This window comes from Petaurus breviceps, unplaced genomic scaffold (genome assembly GCF_028583685.1).
Source record: "Petaurus breviceps papuanus isolate PSGF00001 unplaced genomic scaffold, PetGlider_PUasm1.0 131, whole genome shotgun sequence".
NCBI classification, from domain to species: domain Eukaryota; kingdom Metazoa; phylum Chordata; class Mammalia; order Diprotodontia; family Petauridae; genus Petaurus; species Petaurus breviceps.
Window position 1 is genome coordinate 3,173,452 of NW_027185674.1, and position 12,268 is coordinate 3,185,719.

A 12,268-nucleotide genomic window follows, 5' to 3' on the forward strand; every position below is an offset into this window, starting at 1 on the left:
AGAGAGAGAGAGAGAGAGAGAGAGAGAGAGAGAATATGAAGCAGATTTCCTATGGAGGCAACTGAACAGCCCTTGGAAAATAATGTAGGAAAAATATTTCTTAAATAAGAAAGGGAAGCACAGCAACATACATGAACATAAGTCCAGGGCAGCAGAAGGAAAAGTTAATTTCAGCCACAGAACAGGGTCACCATCCCTCAGAGGACAATGCTCTTGGTGTGTGTAATTTATCTCTTGGTTCATTCATTGATCCATCCTTTTTCTTTCTTGAAAATTGGTCTATCTTGCCTAGGCTCAAAGTTCAGGAGTTACTAAATGGGCCCTATCCCACTACTGACTGGCATGGCAACTCTGACCTTTTGTCTCTGATAAGTCCCCTGATCCTGGGGGTGCAATGTAATAATGATGAATGTAGGGTCACTGAGCTCAATCGACCTTCCAGCCTGATTCCCCAGTAGTAGGTATTACAGGAATGTAAGTGACCACACTTGGTCATTTACTCCTTTGAAAGTTCTACTGGGTTCTCTTTTTGCTTTCTTATACCACAATCATACTTGATTATACCTGTCCTCTGTAACTAGAACGGAAGCAGCCATGTACCTGATGGCACATGTGGCACTGTGCTCCCATGGTCCTGAGCTCCTCTGCTGAGTGTGAGGTTCTCTGAATAGGGTGGGCTGCTTCTGGAGCTGGCAGTCCAGCTCTGCCACTCACAGGCTACCCTCAGGCAAGTCACTCAGTCTTTTCAATTTCTCAATAAGGTTGTGAGAATCTTAGAGGGCCTCTAAGGCCCCTTGCAGCTCCAGCTTTATGATTCTATTTGTTTTAGACAATTTTTTTTACAGGACAGAGATCGGTGATGTTACTAAGTCTGAGTTTAGTTGCCTTTTGGTGTTATTTTCATTTATGAGCATAGTCATTTGCATATACTGTCTTCTTGGTTGTTGGGTTTCAGTCATGTCTGACTCTTTGTGACCTCGTTGGGGGTTTTCTTGGCAAAGATGCTGAAGTAGTTTGACACTTCCTTTTCAGCTCATTTTACAGATGAGGAAACTCAGGCAAACAGGGTTAAATGCCTTGCCCAGGGTCACAGAGCTAGCAAGCATCTGAGGCTAGATCTGAACTCAGGAAGTTGGAGTCTTCCTTATATCCACTGTGCCACCTAGCTGTCCTGTCCTCTTGGTGAATCTGTTTTATACGCTCTGAATTTGTTGACGAGTCTTCCTACACGTATTTATGACCTTTTATTTTAGACCAGTATTTCCCAAACTAATTTGGTTACATAATATGTTGGGGTTTGAAACATCCCAACTAGACCCCATAAATGCTGATGTGGGGATGCTGTTTTAGGGAATACTCTAGGGATGAATGGTGTCTGGGGAAGTTTTAGAACAGAATAGAGAAAATAAGCCTATTTTAAACAAAAAACAATTAATGAATAAATTTTGATATTTACGATTTAATTGCATTTGTGATTTAATGTCATATTTGACATACAACATGTCTCTGACATACTATCTATGGGTCCTTGGGTAAGTAACTTAACCTTTCAGGGCTGCAGTCAACTATCTAGGATTAGCAACTAGAAAAAAAGGTGCTGCCCTGAAGGAATAGAAGGAGTTTCTTCTTCCAGGATACCAATGAAATCCCAGGAGCAGTCCCTATCGTGATGTCTACGGAACCATGCAGAACTCTGTTTAGGAAACAGAATTTTAGATACATTCTCTCCTCTTGGGGCTTTGAGGCACCCCCAGAAACATAAGATCATAGATTCAGAGGTACAGAAGAGACTTTGGAGATCATTATGTCCATCTACTTCATTTTACAAATGAGGAAACTGAGTCTCAGGGAAACTAAGCAGAATTTGAGTAAAGATTTTTCTTGATGCCAAGTCCAGCCCTTTTGTATTTCTACTCATTATTCAACTGTCCTCTGAAACCTTTTCAGACTAGCCCCAACTAGTTCTATACATTATACCCAGAGAACAGCTTTCACCCAAATCTCTAACCCTCTTATCTTCTGAGATACTCAGCATTTCCTTGTGTGGGTTACATGATTTTTGTCCTTTGGGATATTTCTTGCACACCGCCTTCCCTGACTACCCTTAACCCCCAATAGAATATAATCTCAGGCATAGGGATGAAGATTTCTCTTTTCTTAGTACCCCAATAAAAGCTCCCAAGTTTCTGACCATCTCAATGCTATGCAGTCTTTACTCAAGCTATCGTCTCCATCTCCTTCCCCCCAGAACTTTGGACTCTACCCCTGGAACCACTTTGGGCTTTGACTGGCAAGCTTTCACCTTATCTCGACTGTTTTGGAATTCCACTGAAGTTCCTGGGTCTCTATCTCTGTCCCTCTCTCAATTCAATCCCTTCACACATTCTTCCACAGTGATAGACTCTGAAGATGCAGCAGCTGTATGTCTCAGATGAAGAGTGAAGTTTGAGTGTTTGGAGAATAGACAGTGTTTGGGTTGAGCAACTGAACAGATGTTGATCAAATTTCCCAAATGGTAAATGGCCAAAAGAATATGAATAGGTAGTTTTCAGAAATTCAAGCATTTAACAGTCATATGAAAAAAATGCACTAAATCACTCATAATTTGAGAAATGCAAATTAAAACCACTCTGAGATACCAGCTCACATACATCAGACCGGCAAAGTTGACAGAAAAGGAAAATGACTAAATTCTGGAGGGACTGTGGGAAAACTGGCACGATATTGCACTGTTGGTAGAACTATGAACTGGAAATGATGCCCCCAAAGCTATATATTAAACAGGGCACATTTGATCTGTGATACTGCTACTAGGCCTTTATCATCCAAAGAAATCAAAGAAAGAGAAAAAGGAATCATATACACAAAAATATTTATAGTAGCTCTTTTTGTGTTGACAAAGAATGGAAACTGAGGGGGTGCCCATTAATTGAGGAACAGTTGATCAAGTTATGGTAAATGAATATAATGGAATACTATTGTATTGAAAGAAATAATGAAGGGGATGGTTTCAGGGAAACCTGAGAAGATTTCTATGAACTGATGCAAAGTGAAATGAGTGGAACGGGGAGAGCAATAATATAATAAAATAATATAAAGACAACAACTCCAGCAGACTTAGTAACTGATCAACCCAATTCTAGAGAGTTCATGATGAAGCATGCTACCCATATATAGATAGAGAGATGATGGATTCAGACTGCAGATTTAGGCATCTTCCTTTTCAGACATAGGCAATGTGGGAATTTGTTTTGCTTGACTATACTTATCAAAGCTATATATTTGTAATGGGTTTTGTTTTTCTTGGTTTTTCAATGAGGGGTAGAGAAGGTAAAGTCGGGGAGAAGAGAAAGAATCTGGACTTGAAAATAAAATGAAATTGAATTAAAAAAAACTCAAAGTGTTGATCAAAGTGAAAATATTCAGGAACATAGTAGTCTGCTGGAAATGAGTCTATATGCAGTGGGTATGTGGTATTTGAGTGTAGATCCCTGGACAATTTTAAAGTGAGATAACTGGATAATAGCTTTAGGGGTGCCTGGGATGCAGAGGTCATCTACATCAACCTCCCTTTACAGATGGAGAAAATGAAGCTGAGAGATGTTTTGTGCATTCATATGCATAGAGGGCTAAAGGTTTGGGTTGTTCCAGAGAACAAACCTCAGGTTGGGAAGTGTTAGAAGTGGGAACAAGGCAGTGCTTAGAGGAAGGCACCTTTAGCCTATAGTCAGCCAGCAAGACTGAGTGAATACTGGATTTTGTCCATGTGGACACTCCTTTGTTCAATGCAGGTGATTGCTCTTCTGTAGTCTTGCTAGATGGTTTCATGAGTTGATGTTGCTGAAAAAAATTCACCCACTGTTGACAGCCTTGTAAGTGATAGGTCCAGGGGTGTGCTAGAGCCTGGCTTGGGAGAACCAATGATTAACATTTCAGTGTGAGCCTTTACACCCTGGAAATCAGCAATTGCCACAGATGAGTGCTTGTTTTATTGATTGTTTAGACTTAAGAAAGTGATGGAGAAAATGTAGTATAAAGTACATGAAAGTTAAAACCAGGTCATGTATTTTCAGAGAGCTGGTTGTGAAACATTTACCAGCATGCCTCTAAAGTGAGCCTCTCTGAACTTAGTGAGTGTGGGCTTTGTTGCTGGCCCTCTACCTGAAGCTTTCCTAGCTTGATAAGTTCTGCTAGATATTGTACTAAAGTGATACGGAGAAGGCCAGGGCCACTCCCTCATCATAGTGAGGTAAGGAAGACATCGATGTAGGTAAAGGAAATCAATTTTAAATTTTAAAAATGAGAATAACACATAAGAGTGTACAGTGTTACAGAGCATGGGACTGAGTAGTTAGGTGGCACAATGGAGAGTGTCCTGAACTTGGAGTCAGGAAAAACTGAGTTCAGATTCTATATCAGATACTTCCTAGCTATGTGACCATGGGCGAGTCCCGTGGCCCCTCTGAGCTTCAGCTTTCTCATATCTAAAATGGGGATAATAATAGCACTTACTTGATAGGGTTGTTGTGAGAATCAAGTGAGATAATATATGTAGGGCCCTTTGAAAACTTTAAAGTGCTATGTAAATATTATTTATTATCCAATTTTAAGATGCCCTTGATCTAGTCATTAATGACTGTCACAAGCTTCCTGGATGAATAACTCCCTCTCTCATCTGCTTTAGTGGTCACTTGACCCTGCCATCTTGTGTAGGTAGGAAACCTTCAGAAGTACCAATGCTCAACTTTAGGCTCTCCAGGATGTCCAAAAGGGTCCCATGCCACCAACTTTTGGAACACTCGTATCAGTCCCTCATCCTTGCAAGACTCCACCCAGAACTGCAGCATGCCCTACATTCTCTTTCTCAAGGAAGAGAAATTTCAGATTTACTGTATCATAGGCACAATGTACAGTCATATTGGAAGAGATTTCCCACCAGCAGCCAAGGCAAAGGGATTTATTCAAAAGCAGGCATACAACACTTACTGGTAATCTCACTAACTTGCTTCACTTGAAGCCCTGGAGGCTTGTAATGACTGTGGATTATCAGAATTAGATTTTAACCTTCCCTTATTTTTTATTGGGGCCCCCAGCATCCCAGAGAGATAAGGAATGGGTAGCCATCACCATACCATATCAAACCAGGGGAAACTAAGGTGACTTAACCAGGCTGACATGATAGAGGAGCTGGAAGAAAGACATGAACTTCGTCTAAAATCTCCCTTTTCCCCATCTTATTTTTATTATTATTATTTTTTTGCTTTTAACATCGCCTTCATTTCTGAATATATCCCATTGTTGCACAGTGAGTCATCCCTTGTAATGAAGAATGAAAAAGAGAGAGAGAAAAGGCAACCCAGCAAAACCAATCAACACAATCACTACATCTAACAGGACGTGCAACCATTGCACAGCCACGGTCTACCACCTCTGCAAAGAAGGGAGAGGTTAGTTTTCTCTTCTCTTTTCTAGGTCATTATAATTCTGCCCTTTCTTTCCTTTCTACTTTGTTGTACTCACTGGGTACATTATTTTCCTGCTTCTGCTTAGTGTACTTTGTACCAGTTCATAAACATCTTTCCAGGCTTCTCTGAATCCTTCATTTCCTTGTTTCTTACAACATAGCAATATTAAATTCATATACCACAATTTGTCTAGCTTTTCCTTAATAGAAGGGTACTTTATTTCTAGTTCTTTGCTACTATAAAAATGCTCCAATGGATATTTTGCTTTCTATGCCACCCCACACCCTTTTCCCCCTGTCACTGACCCCCTTGGAATTACCTAGCAATGGGATCTCTGAATCAAAGTGTATGGATATCCAACATCCCTTCCCTTCTGTCATGTTGGAGTAGGGGACTGAAAGCACTTAATGACTGCACTAATGATTTTCTCATGGGGTCCAGGGGTGGGAAGTGAAAGTTGACTCATCTGGCAATTAAGGAAGGACTCTTACAATGTGTGGACAGTGGCAGGTCTTATAAGGAGACAGGGAGCGTGGTGTTAGCACCTAGTCTGCCCCCTTCCCCCCCATGCCACACACACAAAAAATCAACCCTTATGTGTTATCTTTGGCATTCATGTCACAGGTTGCTAATCCCTACACTAGACTATGAAGCTCTGCCCTGTCCAGTGGAAAATGGCTGTTCCTTTTACCTCCAATTCTTCCATATGCCTTTGTACCTTCTGCCAGCATACAATGCCTGGCTCCGGTTCAGTGGCCAGCCCTCTTCAAGCTAGGTATTTAGCTCTCAGCACTCATGACTTGTAGGCTCTCTCCCAGCAACCCCTTGTGCCTTTCCCCCAAACCCTAAGGCTACCATTTAAACCCCAGTTTCCTGACTAAAAATATTTATTGACGCACTGCTATTTCCTGCAGTGGACCACATCAATAAATGCTGAAAGCCATTCAATGTCTCAGGTTTCTCAAAGCATTCTGGGAAATTCTTTGCTGCTTTGGATAACCACATGAACTCTGGCATGGTGATATCCATGGCCAAGCCAAAACCAGCTGCACGCAGGCAAGGAAAAAACAACATGCTGGGGCACATGGCCACAGCTCCAGCAAACGGATGCTGGAGATGTAAGAGTTTCTTCAAGCATGTACTCCACTGAGTATTTTTAAACATACTAGACAGACACCCCCCCCCTCCCCAACTCACCCATGCAAACCCAGTCATTTTCTGGATTTAAAAACAAAATACTAGCCTGGAACATTTCACCACTCCAACCCCAACCCCTGTAGATTTGTCTTGCTTCTATTCAAAGAGACCATACGGCTGCCATCTCCAACTCTATGGGGAGAAAGTACACCTTTACTTTGTGCAAAAGGCCTCCTGGTCATAGCAATGAGTGGAGGCAGAGGAGTGGAGAAGGTCAAGAAGTTCTGGGACAAAATGTCTGTTTATGTGTTGGGTTTTCTTTTTAAATAGCCCTTTTCTGTGTTTCTCTACAGAAAGAATGTGAAGTTTTTGGAGCCGAGGCCCAATGTAGCTGGTAATGTTACTGACAATGAGGCTGAGGAAATGCTTCTAAAATGAAGGGGCACCATGCACGAGTGTCAGATTATGATGCATGTATTAAACCCGGGGGCCCATCTGTCCAAGGCAGAATTAAAGCATGTTCTCATGATCTTGTCATCTATCTCATACACACTAAACATTGTGGACAGGTGTTTACATCATTTACCCATTTTGTCATTTGTAGGTAAGATGTTTTGGGGGAGAAGTAATACTGCTGGGTTTTGTTTTTTGGTTTGCCCTTTTGGGAATTCTGAGCTCTCTTATCTCTCTTGCAAAGACCACAGATGAAATTCAGAAGAGCAGCATGAGACCCTAGTTAGTGCTATGGATTAGCCAGCCTTGGATTCACAGGGTCATAGATTGAGATATGGAAGGTATCTTAGTGGTCATTGAGCCCATTTTCCTTCTCATTTTACAGAAGAGGAAACTGAGGCACAGAGAGGTGAAGTGGCTTGTTCAGGATCACACAGTTACTAAGTGTGTGTACTAAGGCAGGATCTGAAATTGGGTCGTCCGGACTCCATGTACAGTGCTCTATCAATTATATCACGTCATCTCTCAAACAGAATGGGTTGGGGGTATCAAAGGCAAACTGATTTCTCATTTACAATTGTGCTCCCCTTTTTTAGCTGGTCCATAGGTAGATGCTGAATGCTTATTGAGTGCAAGGTGCTTTGAGCTGCGTACAAAGAAAAAGGAGCCCCATAGTGCCTGGGTCACTCTTGTGCACAAGAAATTCTGGTGGCTCCCTCTGGGATTAAACTCCCTATTTCCCTGTTTGGCATTTATCTAGCTCCGAGCTGTATTTTCAGGCTGATCACATATTACTCGACCTCAAACATTCTGGGTTTCAGACAAACTCTGCTGCTTGCCGTTACCACACAGACCATTCCACCTTCCCACTTTGTGCATCTTCCTCAAGTCTGCTTCTTGGGACTTCCTTCAAGGCTCAACTGAAGTGCTATCTCCACCAAGTTGCCTTTTTTCATTCTCTCAAGTTGTTGGAGCATTTTGTGTCTACTGATGTGTTGTTCAGATGTTGTTCCCCCACCCCCAATAGAATCTAAGCAAGCTCCCTGAAGTCAGGGGCACTTTCATTTTACTCTTTATCTCCCGTTGCTAAAACACAGAAGGCATTTGATAAATATTTGTGGAATTGAAGTGGTGCAGTTAGCCACTAGATTTGCAGTCAGAGGATGTGGATTTGAATCCTATCTGTCACTTAAGGGCAGTCACTTTCTCTCTTTGGATACTATTTTTCTTTTCTTTTTTGCTTTTTGGAGGGTGATTGGGGTTAAGTGACTTGACCAAAGTCACACGGCTAGTTTTTGTGTTAGGTGTCTGAGGCCGGATTTGAACTCAGGTCCTCCTGACTGCAGGGCCGGTGCTCTATTCACTGAGCCACCTAGCTGCCCCATATTTTTCTAATCTGAAAAAACTAAAAGAGTTGGGCTAGAATTCAATGCTTCTTAAACTGTGGATTGCAACCCCATATGGGGTTTGTCTAGATGTGGTCCCTTCTAGCTCTCAATCTCATGTTCCTTTATTCTAGAAAAAAATAGATTTTATTTTGTTTTTAGGAAGAATATTTCTACGATTTCCTTTGTTGCTGCTATTATTGGGATTTAAAAAAAGATTCTTTCATCTGCACTTCAAGGGTTTATGAAGGAAATACTGTGAAGCTGTAACCTTCATTTCACATATGAGTAAACTCAAGTTCCAGTAGTTGAATGGGAAGTTGTGAATGTCTGTCAGTGTTCAACAAATGCTTGTTGATTGACTGTCTGATTGATCTGGCTGCTTAGACTGTTTCTCTGCTTCCTAACACAAACCTTTTATGTAGTGTAGCTAAATGATAACACCCTTGCTATTTTCCTATACAAAGTGCACGTCTACCCCGTCATTCAAGATCCAGCTAATGTAGCACATCTTTCATGAAGTTTTCTTCAATTGCTCTAGCCCATGAGGATTTCATCTTCTTGGGAAAAGGTGGAAGGGAGAAAAAATGGAAGCTCAATTTTAGTCAATCATGAGATATGACATGTAAAAAAAATAAATACAATCTGGGGCTGCATGAAGAGGCAAAATGGTCAAGAGTAGGGAAGAGATAGTCCCACTGGAATCCATCCTATTCAGACAATATATGGAGTATCATGTTTAATTTAGGATACCATAATTTGAGGCAGGGCACTAATAAGCAAGAGATCATCCAGGATAGGACAAACCAAGATAGTAAAGGGTCTTGAGTTCATGCATATAAAGATTAGATGAAGAATCTGGGAATATTTAACATAGCGAAGAGAAGATTTAGAGCACAGGGCTGGTGGTGGAATATTTACCTCTAGGTATTTGAATAGCCATGTGTAATAAGGATTAGACTTATTCAGTTTGGTCCCAGTGGACAGAACCAATAACAGTGGGTAGAAGCTGCAAAGAGGCAAACTGAGGATTGATGCCAGGAAAAATTTCCTAACCATTAGGACTAGCCAAAAATGGCATGGGTTGCCTTGGGCAATCGTGGTTTCCCCTCACTGGAAGGCTTCAGGAAGATGGTGGATGACTACTTGTTGGGAACACTGGGGGAGAGAGATTATTTTTCAGGGTCTGGTTGAACTACATGACTCTGAAATCTGACCCTGAGTCTGTGATCCTAATGAATTAGGAACAGAGCACAGGATCTGAGGATGTTTCAGGTTAAGCAATATCCAAATTTCTGCTCTGTATACCTGAATAGCATTTACTGGAGAATTACTGCAGTTCTCATTCAAAGGAAACATTTACAAAGGAGACATCTATACAGGACCTTGCCTCGCCTGACCCTGGGATGACCCTTGGACACATTGAGGTATAAATGACTTCTTTTTCGGGGCAGCATTCATGTCTTCTCTACCTTCCCTTTCTGAGACCATGTGCCCAAGAGCCTGGGAGGAAAGTGATCTCATTAATTTATCCATACAAAGGAATTGTCATTAAATCTCTTAACAATCTCCTCCCTGACCATGCACTCAAGAAATGATTTTGGTGATAGTATGAAATAATGACCAGCACTGTGTAGAATACTGGAAAGAGCCCTGATTTTGAAGTCAGAGAATCTCAACTATTTGCAATTCACTTAATCTTTCTGGGTCTCAGTTTATACATTTGTGAAATGGGGGAGGAGGAAGAGATGTTGGACTAAATGGCCTCTGAGGGGCAGCGAGTAAAGTGCCGGCCCCGGAGTCAGGAGGACCCGAGTTTGGTTCTGGCCTCAGACACTTAACACCCACACAAAAAAACAAGCTTGTTGTTTAAACTTGTTTTAACTTGGGCAAGTTACTTAACCCCAATTGCCTTCCAAAAGGCTAAATAAATGGCCTCTGAGATCCCTTCTGTTCTAAATCTATGAGTCTGTCAAAATATGAGCCAAATGAATAATATAGACAAGTGGTTGAGGAGTTTAGGGGAAGGCTTCAAAGTGAGCTTTCAGTTGGTTCATTTGTTTTCAGTCATGTCTGACTCCTCCTGATACAATCTGAGTTTGTTTTTTTTTTCGGGGGGGGGCAGCAATGATGCTGGAGTGGTTTGCCATTTCCTTCTCTAGCTCATTTTGCAGATGAGGGAACTGAGGCAAACAGGGTTAAGTAACTTGCCCAGGGTCACACAAGTTACTGTGTCTGAGGCTGGATTTGAACTTAGGATGAGTCTTCCTGACTCCAGTGATACAACTTAGGCTAAATGTTGCTGGAGGGAGTAGGAAGAGGAAGGAAGGCATCTTATGGGAAGGAAAGTTGCAGAATGTTATCAATGGAGGCTAGTCCTCTGTGAGTTTAGGAAACAGTGAATTAATCAGTTTGGCCAGAGAAGAAGGAGTCTTGAGAGGGAATGGGAGATAAGAAAGGCACACTTCCTTGCACCACTGAGGTGTCTCTCTCTATGTAGCCCCCATGAGAAGAGCATCTTGTCAGTGGCCCACCCACCAGCCTGTGCTATTCTCAGCTACACTTCTGGTGTGTTTTTTGTCTCAAAGACAACAACAACAATAAACACTTGTCTCTTTGTGACCTAGGAAACAGAATGCAAAAATGTATGGCAAAAATAGCACTCTCTGGTACACGCAAACACCCTGAGGGGAGGAAGCGGGAACAAAAAAGGAAGCGCCAAATAGGGACTCCTGTCACTAAGACAGGACTGTCCTGGTCTCTCTCTAATCACGACTCAAGAGTTTCAGCTTACTACCTTGGATGGTCCATGGCTTTGAGGACGCTCCCTCCCCCTCCCTCTGCTTCTGCAGAAGGGATCGGAAGAAAGGAATGTGATTCTTTGTGGCTTGATGGCCCGTTCCTCAAATCCTGTGTCTACTTCCATACATGATAGTTGTGACCAGGATGATGATGATGGTGATGATGTCTTGAACGGGGCAGAAATCTATGAATAGGCAAAAGACTCTCAAGAATGGCTCTTGGTAATTTCTCTGATGTTCCGTGGTGCAAAGAGGTAGTCAAGTGAGGTTGTAACTCATTGAAATTAGATAGCATTAGAGAGAATGCAAAGCATTCATGCCTTATTTGCCATGGATTCCATCTAGGAGAGGTTGGGGGGGAGGGGAAAGGATGTCACACAACTCTGTTAATCTAATTGCTGAACTTGGAGAGGCACGTCTTGCTAAGAGGAGCCCAAGGAAATATGAGGGTCAGGGAAACGGCTGATATCGAAAGGGCCAAATAATAAAAGAAATCTGCTAGAGCCGCCATCTGTGATGGGAAAGTAATGACTCAGTATCAAGGTCTGCTCTCACCAAAAAGTTTGTTTCCAGCCATCCTCCTTCTCCTGGTTCAGTGCTGGTCCCTCACCTCCCTTGATCTGGGAACCCCTCCCCCCCATCCTAGGCTTTCCATATCACTCAATTAAAGAAGGAAGACATGTCCACTGAACACATTAATACTGGGTTGTTGGTGACAGTGTGAAACTACTTGGGGCCATTCTTGGAACTCTAATCCTGTATCTCTCACAGGGTGATACTTTTTTTTCCCTTTTAAAATACAGAGATGGCAATTTGGGGTAAATTTTGATTCATCTGTTGGTTGTTATTTAAGGAGAGAATCTCAGTCACAGACAATTGGAGAAAAAATGGAAACAACTAAATAGTCAAAAAGTAACTCTCTACGGTTCTGTGGGTATCCTGACTTTTTAAGGAAGGCAGTTTGATGTAGTAGGGTTTGGAGATAGTGGCTGTCGTCATTCAGTGGTTTTTCAGCTGCATCTGACTC

The 12,268-nt window shown here is 42.0% G+C and overlaps 1 protein-coding gene across 20 annotated transcripts in view; it reads right to left on the reverse strand.

Moving 5' to 3' along the window:
- Nucleotides 1-12,268, reverse strand: part of CTIF (cap binding complex dependent translation initiation factor) — a 492,208-nt gene that overhangs the window by 62,493 nt on the left and 417,447 nt on the right. The window lies entirely within an intron of this gene.